The 12,151-nt window shown below is 46.2% G+C and overlaps 1 protein-coding gene across 2 annotated transcripts in view; it reads left to right on the top strand.

The window, feature by feature from the left end:
• Positions 1-12,151, top strand: part of GATAD2A (GATA zinc finger domain containing 2A) — a 107,492-nt gene that overhangs the window by 7,555 nt on the left and 87,786 nt on the right. Inside the window, exon 1 of one of the 2 annotated variants that reach the window (XM_025458184.3) lies at positions 6,052-6,291. The exons of the other annotated variant lie outside the window; for it this stretch is intronic. The gene's annotated coding sequence lies outside the window, so the exon portion shown is untranslated. Of the gene's footprint in view, positions 1-6,051; positions 6,292-12,151 lie in introns of those variants that run through there. 2 annotated transcript variants of the gene reach the window in all.

The raw sequence follows: 12,151 nt of genomic DNA, 5'->3' as shown, positions 1-12,151 counted from the left end.
AAGGAGAAAATCAGAAAGAACCAGAACCATCCCCTCTATTTTTTTTACATTTATTTTATTTATTTAATTTTAAAGATATTATTTATTTATTTGACAGAGAGAGAGAGAGAGAGAGAAAGCGCGCGCGCATGAGCGTACCAAGCAGCGAGAGTGACAGGGAGAGGGAGACAGGCTCCCTACCGAGTAAAGAGTCTGATATGGAGCTTGAAGCTGAAGCCCCTGAGCTGAAGGCAGATGCTTAACCTACTGAACCACTCAGGCACCCCCCTGATCCCTCTATTTTTTATAGGAAATACTAGGCACTAGGGGAGGAGACAGGGATACTCTATCAGGAAAACTTTTGGGAGGAATATTTTTCTTCTTTCCTTTGTCAAGTTGGAGGATTTGCGATTTAACAACCATGGAGTTGGGGGTATGAATGGAATATCAAAGTTTTTTTTTTTAAGATTTTATTAATTTATTCATGAGAAACATACACAGAGAGGCAGAGACACAGGCAGAGGGAGAAGCAGGCTCCATACAGGTAACCTGATGTGGGACTCGATCTCGGGATTCCAGGATCACGCCCTGGGCCGAAGGCAGGTGCTAAACTACTGAGCAACCCAGGTGTCTCAAATATCAAGTTTGTATTTATTTATTTAAACAAATTTTTAAAAAGATTTTATTTATTTATTTATGAGAGAGAGAGAGGGAGAGACACAGGCAGAGGGAGAAGCAGGCTCCATGTAGGGAGCCTGATGTGGGACTGGATCCTAGGACTCCAGGATCATGCTCTGGGCTGAAGGCAGACACTCAACCACTGAGCTTCCCAGGCGTCCCTCAAGTTTTTAAAACATATTTTTTTTATGTCTAAATCATGGATATTTATTCACAGACCAGTGATATGACTAGTACTCTTTCTTTGCTAAGTAGGTTTGAATAGGTTGATCTCTAGACTTAAAACTGACATGTGGCCTTTTTTCTTTTTCCTGGTAGCTTTCTGATTTAATTTTTTTAATTCATAGAAAACAGTTCACCTACTGTTTTCAAAGACTTAAAATTGATCTAAATTAGGTGGGCATTTTTTTTGTAAGACATGTAAAGACACAAAGGAGATATTCCTTGCCAACTGTTGACACATGCAGATGAAGACAGAGTGGGAGATATACTTCCAGCTTCACAGTGATACATCTAGCCATTTATATTTAACCCTTCAGGGGAGCATTTGTGCTCAGAACTCTATAGTAGTGGGATTTCCTTAGGGCCACACAGAGACTAAGTACAGATAGAGCCTGAACTCCATGTTGCCCAGACACTAAGGATATGGAATTGTGGTTAGAAACGGCACTCAAAACAAACACATGCTGACAAAGTGGCCCATCTCTAGAGAGCTGTGTTTCAGAGAGCTTTTCAGCATATATACGCAGGGATGAGGCAAAGGGGTACAGATCTGTCTCCCACAAACTCCTAATATAGTGTAAGAATGCTGTGATTTAAAAAATGACATTTGGGGCAGTCTGGGTGGCTTAGCGGTTTAGCGCTGCCTTCTGCCCAGGGCGTGATCCTGGAGACCTGGGATCGAGTCCCATGTCAGGCTCCCTGCATGGAGCCTGCTTCTCCCTCTGCCTGTGTCTCTCTCTCTGTGTCTCTCATGAATAAATAAATAAAATCTTAAAAAAAAAAAAGACATTTGTTGTAGCAGCTGTAATGCACTGGTATTTTTCATAAAGCACCACTGTAATAGTCCCTGTTAAAGGGACTATTGGTACTTGAAAAAAGTACCAAGAATATCAAAGTACTAAGGAAAATCATATTAACATAGAAATGAATGTTTTCCTTCCCTTTCCCAGCTAATTGCACTGTAATGTCACCATGTGACTATGAATTTAGGGTGAAATAAGAAACTTTTAAACAATTGTCTCTTAGAAAAAAAAAATCGTCTCTTAGAGATTGTGGTTATGTTTATCCCTAACTCAGTGAAAACAGTTTTAGACTTCTGAGTTCTAAAAATGTGAGGTATGAAGGCACCTGGGTGGCTTAATCAATTAAGGTTCTAACTCGTGATTTCCGTTCAGGTCATGATCTCAGGGTCATGAGATTAAGCCCCTCGTTGGGTTCCATACTGAGTGTGGAGTCTGCTTAAGATTCTCTCTCTGCTCCCCACCCCAAAGTGCCCCCCCCCGTCAAAATAAATAAACATTTAAAAATAATAAAAATACAAAGTAAGGAAAGTGGTCAGTGTTCTTTTTCATAAAAGTACTTCTAAAAAGATTTGGTATACTTTTGAATGAACAACCTGTTTATTCTTTAGAGATCTCAGAAAACAAGTGGGAGCCTAGTGTCACTGATAGCAGTAATCTCAAAATTAAACTCTACAGAACTAGGCCTGCTTAGCCTTCAAATTTAAGTAGATAACCATTCTGTGTTTTGAGAAAGAAAGGGATCTACAAAGTTTAGAGGGTAATGGATCCATCCCTTTTTAGCCCTTTCTGCTCCCAAAACCTCACACTCCAGGTGTGGCCAGCTTTGGCTTTTGCCTCTGCTATTCTGGATGCCTGGGATGTTCATCTGTTAAGAATTGGCTCAAATGTCACATCCACAAAGATTTCTCAGACTCCTCCCCAGGCAGGAGAGCAGCTCCTTCCTCTGTGATTCCTGTCTTTTCTTTTTTTTTTTTTTTTTAAGATTTTTTTTTTAATTTTTAATTATTTATGATAGTCACACAGAGAGAGAGAGAGGCAGAGACACAGGGAGAGGGAGAAGCAGGCTCCATGCACCGGGAGCCCGTCGTGGGATTCGATCCCAGGTCTCCAGGATCGCGCCCTGGGCCAAAGGCAGGCGCTAAACCGCTGCGCCACCCAGGGATCCCTGATTCCTGTCTTTTCTATGAATGCATTTTCTGCATTGAAATCATTCTGTGTCTGCCACTGGCCTGTGAACTTTTGGAGATGGTACCTGCAGGCTCTCTCATACAGTTCTTGTCCATCAGTGTTTATCATATAAGACATTGTGAATTTGTCCACCAGAAACTTTAAGGAAATCTCCCAATTAAAAATAAAAAGTACAGTACCTTAAACATTCAGTAGGTGATGCTACTCCTTTTTAGTTTCATGCTACTGTGGAGCCTTTGACCAATTTTCTGCTATAAAAGAGGCCATGAACATGAAATTTGGCCCAAATTTCTTTAGTCCCTCTGTTGTGCTGAAACAGGCTCAGATGATATTTAGAAGTTTATCTAACACTACGTTAGAAAGATAATTAGAATATTTTTGCAGTGGTTAAGATGGAAGGAGGCCTGGCTATTATTAGCAAAGATCTGATCTTTGAAGGGTATTAAGTTTAAAATGAATTTGGAAGGAAATTTTACTTAGCTAAATAACAAGTATTTTTAAAGTATCATATTAACTGATATCTCTAAGTATTAATTGACTGCCTTGTTTTTAGGGCAAAGGGAAAACTTTGGCAAAAACATGGTTCCAGCCCTATTTGTCTTTTAATTAGTTTCTTTAGCTTTAGAATGGAATCTAAAGGTGATTGCATCATATTTCATAATCAGCCAGCTGTTTAGTCCAGTACTAGACACTGAGGTGGCAAGGTCTTCAGTCTGAGCAGCCTTAGCATTTGCCTGCCTGAGTTCTGGAGACCCCAAACAGGTCTGGATTTACTGTCACTTTTTCCATCTACACACCTGGCCCTCTGTATTGCAGAAATAAACCCTGTAACTACTTCACCCTACCCCCACCCCTGCTTTCCCAGCTGGAGATGTTGCCACTGCCCTTTGGAGCAGCCCACCTGTCACCAGTGCACACCTCAGTCCACAGGGGTGTGCCATTAATATGTTGCAGCTGATGCCTCTCTCTTTAAAACAGGGTGGTTGTCACCTTGGTGACTCACACAGGGCTTGCCAGCTCAGACTCTGGAATCTCTATGTCTATCTCAAGTCTCGGGTCTCCCACCTGACCACACATTGCTGTGTTTGTAGTTAATTAAGTTGGCGTTAATCAAGACCCAGGTGAGGAGCAGTGAGGTAATATTTTGCTTGTATTGCTTTAATATGCATCATCTGATTAATAGTCCTAGAGTAAAGAAGTTCTCAAAATATAAAGCTGCCAAATTACAAATTACAGTGAAAATTCTGGATATTTGCTTTTAACTTGTCCTTGTACATGGAGTCAGGGAGCCTCTTGCATTCCTATACCAAGTCACCTGTTTGAGAATAGGACTTTTTGTTTGGTTTTTGAATTTGAACATTTGAAATTCTTTGTAGCAAAGCAAATTGCTGACAAAACTGGGTCAGGGAAGGCGTTTGGGGGTCAACAGTTTGTATTTTGTATCATTTTTAGTTTGAGGAATGCTTTGCTTTTGGCCCAGGGGAGTTGTGCCAGATGTTGCATTAAGCAGTTGGAAGATTTGGGGAGTGGAGTGGGGGATGGAATCAAAGACAAGATATTGCTAATTATGTGTGGAACTCCACACAGAATTAAAATGGACTTTTTTGAACTTCTTATTGTGAGGGGCACACAGAAAAACAATTTTATTTCTTTTTTTTTTTTAACAATTTTATTTCTAAAAATTGGTCTACATTGTTTTTCAGGTTTGGATTCAAGACCAATGGTGGGTTGAAATTACATTGAATCTCTTTTAAAAAATGAAATAGAATAGTTAATATCAGGATACACTGCAAGTAGTTAAAAGTATATTTGGTGTAACTTTTGTTTCAGTTGTATGATTGTATATATATATATATTTTAAATATTTATTTATTTATTCATGATAGAGGAGAGAGAGAGAGGCAGAGACACAGGCAGGAGAATCAGGTTCCATGTCAGGAGCCTGATGCGGGACTCGATCCCTGGACTCCAGGATTGCGCTCTGGGCCAAAGGCAGGCGCCAAACCGCTGAGCCCCCCAGGGATCCCCTTGTGAATGTATATTAAAATGTGTTATAAAACAAATTAAAAGCCACCAATTAGAAGTCTAGGAGTCTTATGAATTGTTTTAACTCTGGAAAAAGAACATGAAAAGGGCCTTTTTGGGTGATTTTCAAAATAATCTTGATATTGATAGCCTTGTAATATTAGATACCTAATTTTTCTTTTACTTCCTTAAGATTTTATTTATTTGAGATAGAGCGAGAGAGCAAGCACGAGCTGGGGGGGGGGGGCGGGGTGGTGCGGGCAGAGGGAGAAGCAGACTCCCCACTGATCAGGGAGCGAGGCTGATGTGGGGCTCAATCCCAGGATTCTAGATACTGACTGAGCCACCCAGGCACCGTAATTTTATTTTTCTATTTAAATTGTGTTCCCCTTTATATAGTTTAACATAGTGAAAGCCCATCCTCTCTCAGGTTAGACTGTTTCTCGTGTTTCCTTCATGTGACTAAAGAGGGAAGGGTGCAGATTTGCTGTCTGGTGTGTGTGTGTGTGTGTTTCACCTTCTCCCAGGGGCACGGGGTGGGGGGAGTGGTGCAGATTGGGAAATAGCTAGAGAGGGACAGCAGTCATCCTCAAGTGTCTAGAAGTGGGTGGGTCTGGAGCTTACTTAGTAGAACTGTTCATTGCACAGAAGTGATGGTTTGGCCGATACCTGGGAACGCAGCTTCTGTGTGACGACCCCCATGGGGATGGCATTCTAACCTCCGTTTTCAGAAGAAGCTGACTTGCTCCAGGTCATGTAGCTCAGCTGGAGCGAGGTCAGTAGTGAGTACATAGTGAGTCAGCCCTGGGCGCGGTTCGCCAGGCTCTGCTGCCGGTGAGCTGGCGACCACCCCTCGGCCCTGCGGAAAGCGCTGGGACTTCGTGGGGAGGGAGTCTACCTGAACCCGCGTGGGAAACCAACGGGCGTAGCAGGGCGGCGCGTGGAGCGCCGTCGCGAGAGGCGGCGTTTCCGGGGCGTTGCCGGCCTCCCTTGCCCCGCCCTCCCCGCAGCATTGCCCCGCCCCACCGTAAGGCCCCGCCCCTCAGCCGTCTGTCCCCGCCCAGCCGGGCGCGGGCGGGCGGCGTCGCCTTTAAGAGCTCCCCGGTGTTTTGGGGGCCGCGGGCCGGGCGCGCTGACCTGGTGCGCATGTCCCGGGCGGTGACGCCGGCGCCGGGCTCCATGTGTGCGGCCGAGGGGCGCATTATCTGGCCGGCGGCGCGGGCGGGCGGGCGGACCGGCGGAGCGAGCGCCGCGGGCCCGGGCGGCCCCACAGGCGGAGCGAGCGCGCGCGGCCCGGCGCCCCCGGCCCCTCGGCCGCCCGGCCCCGCAGGCGACCCCGGCCCCACGGCCCCGCGAACCCGCGCGCTGCCCTAGGGCCCGGCCGGCCCGCGGCCCGGTAAGTTCTGGACCAAACTTGGCGGGGCGCAGGGGTCGGGGGGTGGGGTCGGGGCTGGGGTCGTGAGGTGGAGCCTGGAGCGTCGGGGTGGCGAGGGTCGGGCAGGGTCGGGGGTCAGTGGGCTCTGAGGGACCCCCCCGCGTGAGCATGGAAAAGTGAGAGCGAGCGAGTGAGTTCTATCTACTCCTTGTATTCTGGGAGCGTCTTCCTAGCGCTACCCTAGAAAGTTCCGCGCTCCGACGCCGCCCAGGCACGTGGGGGCCGGGCCGGGCGGGGGTCCCGGAAAGTCTCGGCGTCGCCCCCCTTCCTTCGCTTCCTCCGGGGCCGGGGGAGGGGCTGGGCCTCCAGGGGTCGCTTCCGAGCGGCCGGGACGGGCGGGGGAGGGGGTGGCGAGAGGGCGGCACGTGGGCGCGCGGGGCGGGGGGTCCCAGGCGGGGGCGGGGGGCGGGGGTCCCGGGCGGGCCTGGCCGCTGCGCTGAACCCCGCGGCGGCGGCGACGGCGGCGGCGGAGGATCCCGTGTCAGAATAAGAGTCCCCGCGCGCCCACGCCTGCAGGGCCGGCCCTCTCCCAGCTCGCGCCCTTACTGCCTGACCCCCGGGAGCCGCAGGACCCTTCCCCCTCTCTGGACTTAAGCCCTTCATGGGGCGGTACACTTTAAATTTGCCTCCGCGTTTAGGCGGTGGCTGTATTGATTTTTTTTTTTTTCCCCACCTGGAATGGGTCGGCATCAGTGACTAGACAGCAGCAGCTGGCCTTTTAAAGGGATTATTGCCAAGAATCGGAATTGATCACTTCAACAAGGAAAGGCTTATGGGCAGGGCCCCAGCCTAGAGCGTGATTGACACTTGGTGTGCGTGCACACACTGGGCCTCAGAAATGAATGGGGATCCCTCCATTAGGAACTGAATGTCAACCCTTAGGTGCGCATTTCTGTCCTGCCCTGGGAACTTTGCAGGGGCTGTTAAATTTTGTGTATTTGACCCAGCGTCTTTAGCTCTGTAGTTCATCCTTATCTCGAGAGCTTTGGATTTTTTAGATCAAAGTCCGGATGAGTCAGTTGAGTCTTTAATTTTTCTTTCTTCCTCACCCTTTTACTTCTTTCAGTTTTCTTGAGTACACAGTGCTTGTCTGGTCCTGTGTGTCCATTTCGCACAGTGACACCTTCTGGCTGTGGCAGCACAGATAAACTGAGGGACAGACAGCCTTCTGTGTAGTTTCTTTAGACTTGTACTGATTGTCCTTTGATGTTCTTTTTTTTTTTTTTCCTGGTAATAGTTACAAGTTTTCTTTTAAGTTAGATTAGGTGAAATAATGTTTGCTGGCACCAGATCAGGATGCTAAAATTAGTAGCATGTTACACCTGACAGCAAGCCATGGAGGAGGGCTGGATAAACCATACCAGTCCCCAGATTTGAGTGCCTGTTAAATACAGGTATCTTCCTTGCCCATAACACTCCAGTATGGTGGAGGATATAATCCCTACGTTACAGGCGAGGAAACTGAGGCTCTTGGAGGCTAGGCTGCTTGTCCAAAGCTACTGAGTGGTGCAGGGGCAGAGCTTGGCTTGAGCCTGATGTTTTTGAGATACGAGCCCAGGAATGCTCCTGTTTGCAACCCACTGTGTGAGCATTTCCTGGGCATTGACATGTACTTGTCTAGCCTCCGTTCTACTTCTCCTAGGAGTTGGGGGATGGATGACCTGATGACTTAGGGACACCATTGTAACCCTCTGATGTCCTCAGCAGAGTTACCTGCTGGCCTTGAAGGAGCCAAGCCACAGACCTGCCCCTTTGCATTTGCTTCCTCAGCTTCCAACTCAGAAAAGTTGGCCCTTTTCTAGAGGAAGTAGTTTAGAATGGAGATTTTGAGAGCATGAGAGCAGTTTGCTAGATCCTTTCCTCATGTAGTCTCCCATTCTTCGTCTTCATCCCATATTACTCCTCTAAAATTCTGAAGCTGATATTTACAGAAGATTGCCTCTCATCTTGGATGTGATGTAGAAATTGGGATGGGCCCTGTGTTACCAATTTGGATGCATTGTTATTTCCATTCAGATGACATCATTTTTTTTTTAATGTCAAGTCATCTATATTAATGCAGTATTATTTGGCAGATCCTACAATCGTATATTGTGATAGTGAAGAAAGAAATAATGCTACTTTTGGTAGAAAAAAAATCCTGGAAGGATTTGTACCGGAATGATAACAGAATTGCTGGGTTAGGGTGAGGAGTGTTTTTTTTTTTTCTTAAACTTTTTGATATCTGTGTATTTTGTGATTATTTGAAAAATAAGAAACATTTTAATTTTTTTATTTTTATCTTTTCAAGATTTTATTTATTCATGAGAGACACAGAGCAAGAGGCAAAGACATAGGCAGAGGGAGAAGCAGACTCCCTGCAGGGAGCCTGATGTGGGACTTAATTTTAGGACCCCAGGATCATGACCTGAGCCAAAGGCAGACGCTAAACCACTGAGCCATCCTAGTACCCCAGAAACTTTTTTTTTTTTTTTAAGATTTTATTTATTCATGGGCGGGGGTGGAGGGTGGGCAGAGAAGCAGGCTCCATGCAGGGAGCCTGATGTGGGACTCGATCCCAGGACTCCAGTATCATGCCCTGGGCCGAAGGCAGGCACTAAACCACTGAGCTGCCCAGGGATTCCTCAGAAATGTTTTTAAAAAGACATTTTTATTCCGTTACCATTTTTTTAAAAAGATTTTATTTGACAGAGCACAAGCAGGGTGACTGACAGGCTCCCTGCTGAGCAAGGAGCCTGATGTGGGCCAGGATCCTGGGATCATGACCTGAGCTGAAGGCACCCAGGTGCCCCTATTACTGATGTTAAGTAACCTCTACACCTAATGCAGGGCTCGAACTCACAACCCTGAAATCAAGAGTCGCATGCTCTAGTGACTGAACCAGCTAGATAGATGCCTCAAGAAACATTCTTAGAGTAATAAAACAGATTTTATTCAATTCTCAGTTTTTCAGTAGCTTTCACTTATTTTGCATTATTTATTTTGTGAATTTCTGTATTGCAAGGAGTGATTTTTGGATAGGTTTATTCAATAAATATCAGAGTTTATACTATTCCTCTGACACTGTGCTAGGAATCCCTGCTCAGTGGAGTTTACCATGAGATTAGTGGGAGAGAAATTATAATCTCAAAAACATGGAGAAAGTTTTAAGGGCAAGGAGAAAATGATGCTGTGACCTGGTGAGCAAGACTCAAGGGGACCTTTCTACAACTGAGATTGGAGGATGTATAGGAGTTAAATAGGTAAAGAGAAAAAGGAAGAGCATCTTTGATAGAGTATCTGGGACTGAAGGAAGATTGGGGTGGTTGGAGCAGAGAGAGACACACACAGAGATTAGAGGGTCTGGGATTTACTTTAAGAGCAATGGGACACCCCCCCCCCCCCCCCCCCCCCCCCCCCGGTCTAAGAGGATAAGGCAGGGATTCCTGGGATAGTGTTCACAGGACCACCTTGGGCTTTAGAGAGACCACTGAAGGATGCTTCTGAAAGACATGGGTGGGAAAGTAGCGAAGCCATTCGAATTGCCTCTTTCTTCTTCAAGAGATTTCTACATTTATTTTCTTTCTTTTTTTTTTTTTTTAAGATTTTATTTATTTATTCATGAGAGACACAGAGATAGGCAGAGGGAAAAGCAGGCTCCATGCAGGGAGCCCTTTGCGGGACTCGATCCCAGGACTCCAGGATCACGCCCTGGGCCAGAGGCAGACACTTAACTGCTGAGCCACCCAGGCATCCCAGTTTTCTTTATTTCTTAAGTAATCTCTATGCCTAACGTGGGGTTTGAACTCAAGACCCTGAGACCAAAAGTCACATGTTCTACCAACTGAGCCGGCCAGGTGCCCCAGATGTTGGCATTTTCTGATGTTTGTCTTCTTAAGGGAAAATTAAGAATGACCGTCAGAGTCTTGAATATGTCAATTCCCAAGAGAGACTAAAATGTAATGGCCTTGCCACTGAGTTCAGTTAAGAACTATCAGTGTGCTAAGAATCTCCAACAAAAGCATGAGCAACTCAGATGCTTGTCGAGAGAACTGCCTGCTTGGACTTGTGATGTTTCTGTGCCATTAGATGCAGTGAGCAAGGCTATTTTCCCTAGACTCCCCCCTACCCCCCGCCATAATTGAGTTAATTTATGCTCCTTGTAGAAAACCAGAAAGATTATGAAACAGGTGATTAGGTGAGGTCTTTATGAGCAGTCGTCTTGGGGTAATAGAGCATCTCTGGGATTTCCTTGTACAGTTGTTGGGGTGGGAAGTGTGGCAAAACCAGAAGAACAAGTTGACAGTGTCATAGTTTGAGGCTCATAGAACTGTGTTGCTTGCTAAGTGTGGTTGATTGTTAGAATGGATGCTCTTGAGTGAACTGTTTTAGAAGGTTAGCCAGACAGTCTGGCTTCAGGTTGCTATTCTTTTGATAATGATGTTCTAACTGTGCAAAGCTACATCTTGCATGGAATTAGAAGGCCATGTGTTAAGGTTGAGAGAAAAGACGGGACCTGAAGTGGTGGCAGGGAAGTGGAAGTATTGAGGCTGGTGTTCTTAGAAACAAAAGTACCAGCTGGGGACAGATTCTGCATACTTGTGGATGCTGGCAAACGCGATGCAGGACTTTTTAGTTAAGAGGAATGTCAGACCATGGGCTTATTGCCCCTCCCCTCGTTTTCTAGGCTGTATTTGTGACCTCTTTTTGTCTGATGAAAATGTAGGTTAGTCTTTTAGAAGACAAAGGAACTTACTCTAATTGAATACCTGCAGGTAGCCTTAGGAAGTGACTGGGAATCCTCTGGAACCCTCTAGGGTGGCAGAGGAAAGAGCCCTTGCAGCTTCTCAGTGCGCTGCACCCACTTTCTTTTGATCCTCAGAAAGGTAACCCTGTGTCTCGGGCAAGTTTGTCAGGGGCTTTGCCTTCTTGTTTCCTGGTTCCTTATATGAAAGGACTGAAGGCTTAATATCTGAGAGTTAGACCAGTGTTTGAGATAGAATGTGTTGACATTGGACAATAACCTGCAAGTGGGCTTGAGGTAGGAGTTTTGGGGAAGGTTTGAAACTGTTGCATTTTGAGGTTGCTTGGCCTCAAAGATAGCTAGCTGCAGCTGGGGATTGAGGGGCGGTAGGGGCAGTTGGGGAGAGGGTAGAGGCAGCGTGGGGTTGATAAAGTCTCCACTTGTTGAAGGTTGAATCTTTCATTTCAGCCTTTCCTCCTGCAGCTTTGTCTCCAGACATGGTACTACCTGACCCATCATACTGATCAGATCTTTTGATTGGAATCTTTAAGTTTAATTTGGTTTAAATGAGGTGATGCCTTTAAGTCCGCTTTAAAAAATACTGCTGTGCTATTGTGGCCAAGCAGTCCTCACCCAAGGCTTCCTGCTGTTTGCTGAGTGAGAAGTGAGCCCCTGTACCTATTCCCAGGCAGCAGGTCCCTGCAGTGGTGTCTTAGACCCCTGGATTTGCCTTAGGTTGGGTGGGTGTAAGTTCCGCTTGCCACTTCTTGTGATGTGACCTTGCTGACTGAACCTTATTCTCTGTTTCCGGTTTCTAAAAAGGAGATAATGTCTTCCTTGAACAACTGAGTTGGAATGTGATAATAAATGCAAGTGGCTTAGCACAGGACCTAGTGTATATACAGTTCAGTGAGTGCTGTTACAATGAGAATGGATGAGGCAGAGCACAAAGGCACTGCTTTGCTTCGGGTGTGGAGCACCTCCACACTTTCAGGACAAACTGTCACGGCTTTGTGCCCCTTGGAGCCGTAGCCTGTCCCCATGTTCCAAATGGAAGAAGCCAAAGTCCCCTACAGAGGGTGACACTTCCTAGGGCCA

This window comes from Canis lupus, chromosome 20 (assembly GCF_003254725.2).
Source record: "Canis lupus dingo isolate Sandy chromosome 20, ASM325472v2, whole genome shotgun sequence".
Lineage (NCBI taxonomy): Eukaryota > Metazoa > Chordata > Mammalia > Carnivora > Canidae > Canis > Canis lupus.
The sequence above is the reverse complement of the archived record's forward strand: the minus strand, read 5'-3'. Positions and strand labels throughout refer to the sequence as shown.